The sequence below is a fragment of the Paroedura picta genome, chromosome 1, assembly GCF_049243985.1.
Source record: "Paroedura picta isolate Pp20150507F chromosome 1, Ppicta_v3.0, whole genome shotgun sequence".
Taxonomy (NCBI): domain Eukaryota; kingdom Metazoa; phylum Chordata; class Lepidosauria; order Squamata; family Gekkonidae; genus Paroedura; species Paroedura picta.
In genome coordinates, this window is record NC_135369.1 from 194,084,943 (window position 1) to 194,098,593 (window position 13,651).

Below are 13,651 nucleotides of genomic sequence, written 5' to 3' on the forward strand. Positions count from 1 at the left end.
AGTGGATGAGCAATAAAACCAGTAAAAGCAGAGCAGAAAACCTCATAAAAACCCTTAATTATACAAAACTAAGAATAGCACCAAGAGAAAGATGACAGCATGATTTCTTCAGCCCAGTAACTGTTCCAGCCGGATCAGCGTGGATGTTCCTATAATCCTGTCCATCCAGGGCAGGTCATACATATAGACAGGGATTCACAGATGTCATTCCCGGTCACTGCCGTGGCCTCAACCTGGTGGGAGAGCTCCGTCTTGCAGGCCCTGCTGAACCAGCGAGCTCCGTCAGGGCCCTTAGCTCTTCTAGGAGCTCATTCCACAAGATTGGGGCCAGGGACAAGAAGGCGCTGGCCCTGGCCAAGGCCAAGTGAATGTCCCGGGGGCCCAGGCAGCCAGCAAATTGCTACTTTGGCATGCTTAAACATCCTAACCGTTTCCTCTGTAATTTGGGGGAAGCGGCCTGAACCTCTCAGTAAAATTGCAATGTGGCATCAGCCTGTGGAATTGGAGCGGGTCGTCTGCTGGAATGCTTGGCTGTAAGATGGATCCCCAACCCTTTTAAGCCTGCAGACACCTTTGGGATTCTGACACACCATGGTGGGCATGGCCAGGAAATGGAGGTCACAAAATTTGTTGTTATTGCGCCTCCAGGTTGTGATGGTTGTAAGTCTTTTAATGGGAGTTTTAATGGGGTTTTAAGACACTGTAACCAGCCACAAGCCATTGAAATAATAATAATAATAATAATAATAATAATAATAATAATAATAATAATAATAATAATAATAATAATAATAATAATAAAAGTATTTTAACATTTTGAACTGTCAACAACATCCAGAAGTCCTACGGAGCAAAAGATCGATCTGGCCACACCTACTTTCTAAAAGTGGCCACCAGAAAATGTGTCAGCAGCACCACTTTGAGGGCCCTCAGTTCTGCCAGGCAGGCAGGCGGTTCTTGTCATAAGGGTCTGCTTTTAAGCCCATTTCCCATAGTTTGGTGCTCCTGCATACAATCCGTGTACTCTTTGATTTTCTCTATGCATGCACTGACTAATTCTCATGTTACATTCAGCACACGTGAAGCTGATTTTGTGATTTAAATCCGCATTTATCTAGGTAGTGTCCTGAGGTTTCAGCAGCAAAGTGGCTTCTCTTTACAAACAGGTGTACACATATATATGGGTATACACTTTACTATTAGGAACAAGAGTTGCTATGGATTGCTTTTTTAAAAAGAACCTTAATTAAATGCTCTGTACCAGACGTTGACTTCGTGTAATTATAAATAAATAAATATCAGTACAGTTTACAATGGATGTAACAAACCCCCCATTCAAGTGATGCACGTTTCAACGGGTTGGACACTGTGAACTCTGATAACTTACCTCGTCTCTTGACATTTTTCACTTTGGTTTTGTTCGTTCATTTTGTCATTCTCTGTGCAATTTTCTTTTTCCTGCTCTTCTCTCCGCATTTAATTTTTCACAGAATTTGACAGAAGAAAAAGGGTTGCTGGCTATATGATCTTTCAATCTGCCATTTTATGCCCCTAGTTAAATGACTGAATAAGTGAATAAGATTCTGTTGTGTTTTCCCCCCTCTGGACTCATCTTTGCCTTCAGTGGATTTATTAAGCACTCCCGAAGACAATTGGCATGAGCACAAGAAGTCTTGTAGCCTCTTTCCTCTCTCTCTCTCTCCCTCTCACTGTATGGGTTGTGCATTCCTCATTAAGGTGCTCTGTTCATCACCTTTCTTCTGAAGTGAGAAAAATAACTGGTTTGTTTGTTTCCAGTCTTTCCAAGAATGCCAGTAATTAACTGTGCATGAAAAGAATCTTCATTGATCTCCATTTTTTATTGGTTACAACCATTATGTCTTGGATCCTAAAAGGTCTTTGCATTTGTGGCAGGTTCTTCCACTCATGGAAAGGGACGGACAGTTTTGCTGATATTCCCTTCTTGCTCCAGCCCTCCCCTCATTTTGAACCCCATCATGTCCCAGAGAGTTCACTGCCCCTCAAGGGTGCCAGCTCAAAGGACATAGACAACTACTGTGTGAATACGGTCAAGTTGCAACGGACTTATGACATCTCCATAGAGTTTGCAAGACAAGAGTGGTGACTTGCTCTTGCCATAATGACCCTGGACTTCCTTTATGGTCTCCTATCCAAAGACTAACCAGGACTGGCCCTGCTTAGCTTCTGAGATCTGATCAGATCAAGATAGCCTGACCTGGGTGGCCCAGGCTTGCCTGATATTAAAGCCTTGGAAGCTAAGCTAAGCAGGTTCAGCCCTGATTAGTACCCAGGTGGGAGACCACCAACGAATACCATGGTCATGACCTAGAGGCAGGTCATGGTAAATCACCTCTGAAGTCAGGAGTAACTTGAAGGCACTTTCCTCTACCGCCACTGGACATCTGCTGAAGGAAAAGGAAGGAAAAGAGTTTACCATTTAGGGAGCACCGCTGCATTCACGCTGTGTAAGATTGAAGTCTACATTTTTAAAGGGACATTTAAAATGATATAAACCTGGAATTATACAGTGAAAAGGCACCAAACACAAGTTGGCAAGCAAGTGTCCCACGCAGATAAACCCTTATCAGAGAGTCACACTTTGCTTTCGTGAACGGTGGGCAGCAAACCTGACATTGCTTCAGCCTCATGTGTGGAACTGCCCTTTATCAAAGTATTCCGTGTCTTACTTCCCTTCCGTGTCTGCTTTGGCAGTCTCCTGGGTTGCACCAGATAGCCTTTTCCCCACCCTGAGGCCCTGTGAAACTGTCTAACTGCAGCATTGTGAATCGTCTCTTCCAACCATAGGCTTTGACCAAGACAGGTCAATTGGACATCTTTCGCCCGGTAAGCAGAGCCCTGCCGCAGGCTCTTTGCTTCTTCAACTCATGTTGCCCCTCATGCCACTGCAAGAGGAAAATGCCAAAGTTCTGGAAATCAGGTGGATTTAAACTTTCTGCTTTTAAAGTTTGAGTTTTAAAACCCCCAGAGAAGACCACCTTATCTCAAAGTGCATCTTACTCCCACACATTGGGCTTGCTTAATCTTCAAGACTTCCTCCAGTTTCTTTCACAAGCAGGTGTTGGTTCAGGTACTGGCTTTTCTCTCTGCCTGAACCGTTTGTGTGCCACCTGAAGCTTTCTCCTTGTCTCCACCAATACCCCTCAAGCCCCCTTAAATGGCATTTTTGCCCCATTGCACCAGAAGGCAGTTGGATTGCTTTGTTACCCAGAGGCTCGAACGTGGACCTTGATGCAAGACCTCTGACTGTAGCTTTCCTCAAAGAGCAGCTTATTTAATCAAAATCTGAAAAACGGGACATCGTCATGTGGACACAGGGCCCTCTATTTGGATGTAGGGAACAAGCAAGGGTTGGGTCATGACTTCCTAGCTTGGGACAGAAGTCAGTATTATTATTGTATCTGAACACAGGTGCCTAGACAATTAGGGATTTGTTTCTTCCCCACAAATGGGAAGTTTAAATAGGCTTTACCTGAGTGACCCAGGTTAGCTCAGTCTTCTTAGTACTGGGACGGAAGACCTCCACAGAATACCACGGTCATGATGGGGAGGCAGGCAATGGCAAACCATCTCTGACCGTCTATTGCTTTCAAGCCCCTACCTACAGGGTCATCAGAACTCAGTTGCAGCTTGGCAGCACTGTCCACCACCAGCAAATAGCATTCAGCTGTGGTACAGAAGCCCAGTTTGTGTGGAAGAAACACACTCTGATTTGTCCAGACCAGGCATTCTCAGCCAGGGTTTCCTGACACCCCGGGGTTTGTTGATGGCCCTGGAAGGGTTTCCTGAATGGGTGGGAGTTCATTCATTTTTAATATATTTTTGAAATGTGTTAAACAGTTATCAGGTGATATGACCATATATAGTCATGTCAACCTCCCTCCCAAATGGCCAATGATGGCCCTGGAAGAGGTAGGAAGGGGAGGGGCTCTGGGTGGGCGTGTCCACCTCTATGTTTCCCAACCATATTCTGCATAGTTGTGGCACTTCTGGGATTTCTTGAAGCCTGAAGAATGTTTCAGGGGTTTCTCAATGATAAAAAGAAAAGTTGAGAAAGGCTCATATAGGCGCGCACATTTCAGCATCCTAACAAATTAGAGTCACTCTGAAGACTTCTGAAATCAGGCCCTTCCTCAGCATGGGAGGGGAAGAGGGAAGGAGGCATGGCAGCAAGGTGCCCGCCCATCACAAACCACCTTCTGAATGGACTCTGTCTGCTTTTGGAAAATGGGTTAAACTTGAAAGGAGGTGGGCATCTTTTGTCAACTTTTCCTCTGCATTGCTGTAACTGTTGTTATTTATTTGAATTATGTCCGCCCTACTTTCTCAGCCAGAGGGATGCCATGTTTGGCTCTCTTGAGCCCCAGTTAATAGAAGTCCTTGATCGTACTGAAGGTGGGCAAACACTTGTGGGCAAACACTTCAGAGAGCTGTTTATTTTGTTCTCTAAGCTGTGTCGTTGGTGCTGACTGGATTGCATCTTAGAACCATTCTTTTCCCCTGGAGGTCGTTTCAGAAGGTAGCCAGGTTGATCCTCAGTAGAATGACTAGATTCGAGGCCACCAGCACCTTGGAGACCAACAAGAGCTCTTGACTCGATGGCTTGCCCCCCAGGAGCCTCATTGGTTTGTTAGGTGCTGCTGCCGGATTAGAGTTTCCTGGGATCCTCTTCTCGCCTGTCTCTTTTTCTTTTTCTTAACATTGTAGGCCTCAGGAGAGGGAACCACTTGCAGCCTCTCAAATATTGTAAACGTTTTTTTATAAAGCAGCAGCAGCTGTCGAGCTTCTTGCTTGGAGCTACCGAATGTCAGCTGCTCACTCATCAAAGTGTTTTCTCTGATTTTTGTTTTACTTTTGTTGTTTGAGGCTGTTTAGGAAGAAATCTCAATAAAGTGGATAAGCCAATTCCAAATAACAAGGCTGAATAGTCAGGTCTGCCTGCCCGTATTTCATGTCCTCATGATGTTTGCAGCTAAATTCCTGTCAGCTCAGAACAAGAAAAGGGAGCGTGCTTATGACAGCCTTGCTGTCTTAATTTATTCCATTTCTCACCACAAACATGAAAACTGTGGACTTCTATGGGATGGTTGAACATTAACGGTGATCTCCTGTGTCTTAGGCTTGGTTTTGTCAGAACCCCCCAATTGTTTCTGCCATGATTTAGTAGATTATAGTCTTGCTCTGATTTTATGCTTTGCCGTATCTGAGTGTAGCTGACATCCAAGGACAAAATCCATTTGAAGTCTCCAGGTGCCCTAGCTTTCCTCACCTTCCTCCCCATAGCCATTTGGTCTCCCCTTCGCTTTCGCACCCATAGATTATCAAGCTGTTCCTTGAAGTGGTATCTGCTTTGTGTTCCCAGGAAGGGGCACCTCCCCTGGCCTCTATATTTGTTTGCTAGTGTTCCGTAAAACCAGCTCTATGCCTTATGTGTAGTATCTTGCTATGCTCTAATAAAGACATTTTTCTAAGGAAGGTTTACTTTTCTTGGAGTAACGAAAAACCCTACAGTTAGTTAGAACTCACTTCACCTTCTGAAGCATCCTGTCAGTTCTACCAACATGTTGATGGATGACAGAGCTTCAGATGATCGAAATGGCAAGGCAGCAACCGGCTGCGGGGAAGATTCCTCAAACAATGTTCGTGCCATGGAGATCGAGATGGAGTCGGACACCTCTGAAATGCGAACATGGAGCGCTACCTCGACCCTAACGCTGACACTGAATCAAACAGGCCCCTACCTTTCTCGTTATGTTGACCCTGGGCATGGACTGGCGCAGGAGCACATAGTTGCCCCAATGTGGAGATGGTGATGGGTCACGAGGTCGTGGGAATGAGGAAGGGGCTAGAGGCAGTGATGGAATTACTGGTAGCATTCTACTCGTGGAAGCAGGAAACAGTGGAGGAGGCTGGATGAAGGTTCCTGAGAGGTCTGGGGCAGTGGTCCCCAACCTTTCCGAGGCTGGGGACCGGCAGGGCATCGGGCCGCGCCCCCGCGGACCGCGCCCGTGCGGGCCACGCCCGCAGATCGGGCCGCGCCCACGCCGCGCCCGCAGATCGGGCCGCACCCGAGCCGCGCCCGCGAGCCGCGCCCGGGCCGCACCCACGGGTCGGGCCGCGCCCACGGGCCGCGCCCACGGATCGGGCCGAGCGGGCGTGGCCCGCACAGGCGCGGCCCGGCCCTGATTCCCTCTCCCCGCCTCCCGCAGTAAGAAGCTTCCCGGGCCGCAAGCTTGCGGCCTGGGAAGTTTTTTACTGCGGGGGCGGGGCGGGGAGAAGGAGCCGTGGCCCGGTGCCATGGCCTTTGCGGCCCGGCACCGGGCCGCGGCCCGCAGGTTGGGGACCACTGGTCTGGGGTACACAATCCTGCCGACACTGCATGAACCTGAGCCATGCCCCTCGAACCTCGATGGCAGCAACCAGAGAGGGAATGTCAGGAACAGCAGCTACTGGATCAGGCCCAGCAATGCTGAGGGTTGCAGTGGAGCCCACAAACGAGATCCTGCATGGAAGCCATTTTTCAAATCCCGGAGGAGCCCCAGGAATCGAGAAAGCTTCAGCCCTGTCCAATTGCTCCCCGACAAGTTGTCATCTTTTTTCTGGTCCACTGCAATCATATATGAAAGACTGGGCCACCTGATTGCAGATGGGGTGGCAAAAGTACGCCATGTGGGTACTTTCCTTGAGTAGGTGGCGGCTGACTGGTACATCGAAGCACCTGACTATGATTTCTTCATGCAAGCGTTCCTTGCCCATTTCAAAGACCCCTTAAAAATGGATGTGTCCCGGGAGCAGCTATGGAGCCTTAGGGACAAAAACGGTGCCCCGTTACTTAGTGGAGTTCAGGTGCCTGTAAGCATCTACTGCACCAGTGCTTGGCAAGCTAATCTGACTACTCTGCTGGGATGGATTCGACTAGCGGGTGAAGTTGAGTCTTGCTTTCATATATTAGAGGTGGCTGAAGCACGAGACGCTGGTGAGAGAGCCATGAAGCACTTGGGACCCCTATGGATGACCGAGACCCCGATAGTAGACGGAACCAATCAGATTCGGCACCGCAAGAAAGGCCTGGGTGTTGGTTGTGGAGATAGGGGCCATTTCCTGGCAGATTGCCCAGCCAAGAAAGACAAGAAAACATCTGCTCTCAAGTTCCCAGCCCCAGCAGTGAGTGACAAAAAGCATGGCGGCTCCCAACCAAGGCAGCAAGGCTCCAAGGAAAACTGTTTTGCTAACTCCGCTAGTTGAGACCTGATACCCGCATCCTCCCGGGACTCCAAGAAGGAAGAGACGCCACCCTGCAAGCCAGCGGGAAATGGGGCTGACCTGCTGTCAGAGAGCCCCCCCCCGGCAGGTCTGTTCAAGGGGTGGCCGATCAGTAAGCCCCATCCCCCTTCTGTTGGTTCTGTTGACTGCATCTGATCCAAAGACTGATGTGGGGGTGCAAGGAATCCTAGACTGTGGGTGTACACGGAGCCTCATAAATTCAATGTGCGCAGATGGATGAGCATTTCTCTAAAGGTGGGGCGGCCTCCCACCGCTCAGTGCTCCTTAACCTGGACATTGAGGAACATTGGAAAAGAATTCAGCAGGTATTGGCCTCGGGTCTTGAGGTTGGATTGGCTCTGGAAACATGACACCAATGTGCCGTGGAAGGCAGAGGTCTTAACATTCAACGCCCCGGGCTGCCAGCAACACTGTCAAGCTGCAGTCCCGCCTTGTGAGTGGGGGAAGTCAGACGAGATTGTGTATGCGGGGAGAGGACAAGAAGAATGGGCCTCTCTCCCTGATGATTGTTGGGACTTACGTGACGGGTTCGAGGAACAGGAGCATGACAAATTCCCCGTCAACGGAAAACTGATTATGTGATTGAATTAAAACCTCGAGAGCCCCTACCCAAGGCCAAGATTTATTCTATGAGTCCATGGGAAATAATAATAATAATAATAATAATAATAATTATTATTATTATTATTATTATTATTATTATTATTATTATTTTCGATTTATTCCCTGCCACTCCCAAAGCCGGCTCGTGGTGGGTTACAAGTCTTGTAAAACCCGAGCTGCGGAATTTCCTAGACGAAAATCTTGCCATAGATTATCAAGATGTTGTGACTTCCTTGAAGTGGTAAGGTAAAGGTAAAGGTATCCCCTGTGCAAGCACCGAGTCATGTCTGACCCTTGGGGTGACGCCCTCTAGCGTTTCATGGCAGACTCAATACAGGGTGGTTTGCCAGTGCCTTCCCCAGTTATTACCGTTTACCCCCCAGCAAGCTGGATACTCATTTTACCGACCTCGGAAGGATGGAAGGCTGAGTCAACCTTGAGCCGGCTGCTGGGATTGAACTCCCAGCCTCATGGGCAAAGTTTTCAGGCGGCTGCCTTACCACTCTGCGCCACAAGAGGCTCTTGAAGTGGTATCTGCCCCTATATGTGTTTGCTAGTGTTCTATAAAGCCAGTTCAAATCATACTTTACATATATTATCTTGCTATGCTCTAAAAAAGAAACTTTTCTAAAGAAGGTTAACTTTCCTTGGAGTAACGAAGAATCGCACAGGTTTTCAGTGAGCGGCAAATGAATGGGCTGTGCTACAAGCTATGTTATTATTTATTTATATATGGTCATATCACCCAATAAATGTTTAACACATTTTTAAAATACATTATAAAATTAATGGAGTCCCACCCATTCAGGAAACCCTTCCAGGGCTGTCAGGAAACTCCAGAGCTTCACAAAACCCTGGTTGAGAAAGCCTGAGTTGAACATTTATTAATTGCCTTTCTTCCTTTATTAGGCTCAAGGCAGCCTATTAAAATGCAAAAAATAGATCATATAAAAATACAGAAAACCAAAATTTAAAATCACATTGTAGGACTGCTTTACGCAAACATAGTCCTAAATAAAACTGCCTTCAGCTGTGTCCTGAAGCAGTGGTCTGCAGCCTTAGAAAGGGGGGAGGGCGATCCGGTGGGGGGAAGGCGATCCGGGGGCCACGCATGCTGCACATGCATGACCACGCATGCGCGTTTGCACCATGCGTGGCCACAAATGCGCATGCGCGTTTGCGCAGGCGGCCCTGCTTCCCTCTCCCCCCCTCCTACAAAAAGAACTTTGGCGGCCGATTTGCTTGCGGCCTGGGAGGTTTCTCACGGGGGGGGCAGGGAGAGGGAGCCGCGGCCCGGTGGTTGGGGACCACTGTCCTAAAGTCACGTTGAAGTCAGAACCCAGGATCAAACCAGCAGAGCCTTGCCACAGTGACCAGGAACACCGGATGTCTAGGCAGATGGGCGGGGAACACATGCATTGCACCCATGGAGAGGCTTGCCCCAAACCTCTCCTTAAGTACCCTTTGAGTGGGCAGGGAAGCCAAAGGACTTGCAGCTGGGCCTAGTCCTTGTCTGAGGAAGGAGCCTCAACAACGTCCCGTCAGGACTGAAAGCCAAGCCGATCATCTGGCAGATGGCAGATTTATTATTATTATTATTATTGTTGTTGTTGTTGTTGTTGTTGTTATTGTTATTGTTATATTTATATTTATACCCCGCCTCTCCCCGAAGGCTCGAGGCGGCTTTATGCAGTGGCGCCTTCAATGCCGCTCCAGCAAGTCCTCCGGTCTGAACAGGATCTTCCCTTTCGACCTGGAGGGTGCTGACAGGTAGGGCTGGGTGGGAGCCTGGCTGGCCCCATCTTTTGAAGGATTCAGGCTGGCTCTCATTCTCAATCTGAGCCTTGGTGGCAAGGTCTGTAGGCAGTGCGAGGGGTATGCTTGGTCTGGGTAGTGCGCCTGGATCAACGCGATGCGCTGTGCGGCCCTGATTCCCTCTCCCCCCCCCTCCCGCAGTAAGAAGCTTCCCGAGCCGCAAGCTTGCGGCCTGGGAAGTTTTTTACTGGGGGGGGGGGGCGGGGAGAGGGAACTGCGGCCCGGGCCACGGACCGCAGGTTGGGGACCACTGCTCTGGAGCATCCTCTGACAGCTCACCAGGAGGTGCAGACAACACGGGCATGACAGCCCATGTATTTCAGGTCCCCTCTCCTAGTCCTACAATCCTATGCCCTTGCTAGGATATGGTTCAATCCTATTCTTTCCTCAGCATTACCCTCAGTGACCTCTTTGCTTCTGCTTCACATGTCCCTTGTTTGAATGAGAGGGGTGTTCAGGGCTGCCTGGGGGAGAGTCTGTCTCAACCTCCAGCCCACCTGCTTGTTGGCTTTTACTGTCTCGGAGGGGAGGTGTCCTTGTTGTTTCATGTGGTTTCTAGGGGCAGTCGGATTGACAGGTAGACATTCTCACGTGCTGTGGAAGAGTGCAATGCCCTTAGCAGGGACCCTGAGTGGAGTGCTAGGAACAAAGGGTCACATGCAAAAGTAGTGAGTAAAACTAATTGGAGCAGAATACTTTGTGTTCTTTCATCAAAGATGCATGCAAGTTTGCTTTCCTGTTCCTCATCCGATAAAAGAAAAGAAAAAATATATGATGGCGTTAGCTCAGGATGACTCATGGAGTACACTTCCCCATGGTCTAGAGCAGGGGTAGTCAAACTGCGGCCCTCCAGATGTCCATGGACTACAATTCCCATGAGCCCCTGCCAGCGCTGGCAGGGGCTCATGGGAACTGTAGTCCATGGACATCTGGAGGGCCGTAGTTTGACTACCCCTGCTCTAGAGGGTGAGGAATGATCCTTGCCTTTTTGAATCGCTGGATCCAACCCAACATTTCCCCTCTTGGTCATCTGGGTTTCTGCATGGACATTTCTTTATTCTTGTATTTATTTATTTAGATTTATATACCACCCTCCCTCCCGGCTCAGGAAGATTTACAGAGAGCACAAATTATATAATGCAATACAACATAGTTAGATAATTGAGTCATTAACAATGCGGCATCGTCAACATAATAATGACACCAGAAAGCTTACTCACAGTAACATCCCTGTAGTAACGTCCCTGTAGAGTGAGTGTATCTGGATGGGAGGGGATTCTGGGAGCCCAATAGGTCTTGTCACCGGCCTCAACCAAATGCCTGGCGGATGAGCTCCATTTTGCAGGCTCTGCGGAACTGTGGTAGCTCCAACAGGAGCTCTCTTCTGGGAGCTCCTTCCACCAGATAGGGGCCCGGACAAAGAATGACCTGGCCCTGGCTGAGTCCAAACATGCATCTTTGAGGCCAGCAATCATTAACTGGTTGGTGTTGGCCAAGCACAGTATACTGGACCTCAACCACCAGGACCTTAAATTTAATCTGGTGTTCAACTGGTAACCATTGCAGCTGTTGGAGTACAGGCTGGATGTGGGCCCTCCAAGGTGTTCCCATGAGAACCCTGGCTGCTACGTTCTGGATCAGTTGCAGTTTCCAGATCAGGGATAAGAGTAGGCCTGCATAGAGCGAGTTGCAGAAGTCCAGTATAGAGGTTACCATTGCCTGGATCACTGTAGGGCCAAGTAGAATGCTAGTAGTTTGGCTTGGTGCAGGTAGAAGAACGCCAGCCGCGATACTCTTGTGACCTGTGCCTCCATAGAGAGGGAGACATCTAGGATCACATCGATTTTTTGGCAGAGTGACTCACTGACAGTTGCACTCCACCCAGATTGGGTAGTCACACTTCCTTGCTTGGATCCTTTCTATCTAGCCATAGGACCTCCATCTTTGAAGGGTTGAGCTTAGACGGCTCTGTTTGAGCCACAGCTTCCAAGCATCTGGCTGAGGTTTCTGGGGGTGAATCCAGGTGGCTATTCATCAGGAGGAAGAGCTGGGTGTCATCTGCATATCGATGGCACCCAAGTCCGAACATCCGCACCAGCTGGGCAAGAGGGTGCATAAAGATGTTAAATAAAATTGAAGAGAGGACTGCCCCCTGTGGAACTCTGCATGTGAGTCAGCAGCAGTTAGCTTGTCTCTCTCCAGTTGCCACGCTCTGTCCATGACCCCGGAGAAAGGAGATCAGCCATTGAAGAACAGTCCCCCATCTTCCAGCAGTGGTGAGGCGGCGAGATAAGAACTCATGATTGACCAAGTCAAACACTTCTGTGAGGATGAGTAGTACAAGCAGCACTGACCCACCTGGTCCAGCTGGCAACGGAGGTCATCCATCAGGGCAAACAGCGCTGTGTCTATCCCATGGCCAGGCTGGAAACCTGACTGGGATGGATCTGGGACTGAAGGCTCATCCAGGAATGCCGGTATTTGGCCCATGGCAGCCCTTTCTACCATTTCCCCCAGAAACGCTAAGTGCGAGACTGGGCAGTAGTTTAGCTGTGAATTGCCCGTTTGTTCATCAGACCCAGGAGTAACACTTGGTCTGCTGGGACTTGTTTTATGTGTGGGTTCCATCAATTTTGGCTCTGAGTCCCAGGCACCAGGGACACAAGTCTTCTATCAGTAGCAACTGGATCCACTGAAGGAAGAAGAAGCTGCCATCTTATTTCTGAAGGACCTGCCTCCTGATGGATGGAGAGGAGAGCACTGGTAACTGAACACATTCTGGTAACCTGACAGAAGCATAGTTCACAGGAGAAGGAATTCTGACTTCTCTTTCCCACAGCTCTAGCAGGGGTAAAGGTAAAGGTAAAGGTATCCCCCCTTGTGCAAGCACTGAGTCATGTCTGACCCTTGGGGTGACGCCCTCCAGCGTTTTCATGGCAGACTCAATACGGGGTGGTTTGCCAGTGCCTTCCCCAGTCATTACCGTTTACCCCCCAGCAAGCAAGCTGGGTCCTCGTTTTACCGACCTTGGAAGGATGGAAGGCTGAGTCAACCCTGAGCTGGCTGCTGGGATTGAACTCCCAGCCTCATGGGCAGACAGCTTCAGACAGCATTTCTGCTGCCTTACCACTCTGCGCCATTAGAGGCTCTCTAGGAGGGGTGCTTACTTCTTAATGCCCAGTCGTCAGTTCTGCTTCCCCAAATTCTTTATTGTGTTCTGCTGCAAGAAAAGTATGAAATAGGTTATCCTTTCCAATGAGTATTTATGAGTAAAGCAGAAAAGGCTGAGATGTTAAAGGGAAAAGAGAAAAACAGTATTTTTTATTTTTCCATTAGATTAACAACAGTAAAATTAATAACAGTAAAATAAGGTGTTTGTTTAACCAAGAGCACTAAAGAAATATGGGTGGCCCAGACCTCCTGAAAGAGAATGAGGTTCAAGAGTCTTCTCAGGCCGAAGGAAGGAAAGATGCAGAAGGCACAAGTGAGGATTAGAAGGTCAAGGAAAGATTCTCACAAGTTCAAAGGTAGGAAATGGAAAGAAAAAGCAGTTCCTCCAGGGTGAGAGAAAGACCGAGTGGGAGACTGCCTTGAGAGAAAAGGGATTATTGGGTGGACAGAAGGAGAGGCTTCATGGGAGCCCTTGAAACAATGTTTAATTTTTATTATTGTCTTCACTGTCTGCCAAGCAAGTTGGCAAAGTTCGCCTTTAGCCAACTTTATTTCCAAGCTGCCTCTTCATCCTGAGGCGCCCTTTGTGAAGGCCTGAGGAGGACTCGGGGAGCTCCCTTCTTTTCAGAGCTCTGTCCTAACTGCTGGGTCTGCCTGTTTCTCCTCTCTCTGCTCCTTCCGGGCTCCTGCCTTTTAAGACACAGAGACTGAGGCTTGAGAACACCATATGCTGAGCATT

At 48.8% G+C, this 13,651-nt stretch overlaps 1 protein-coding gene across 7 annotated transcripts in view; it reads left to right on the forward strand.

The window, feature by feature from the left end:
* Positions 1-13,651, forward strand: part of EHBP1 (EH domain binding protein 1) — a 383,927-nt gene that overhangs the window by 284,274 nt on the left and 86,002 nt on the right. The window lies entirely within an intron of this gene.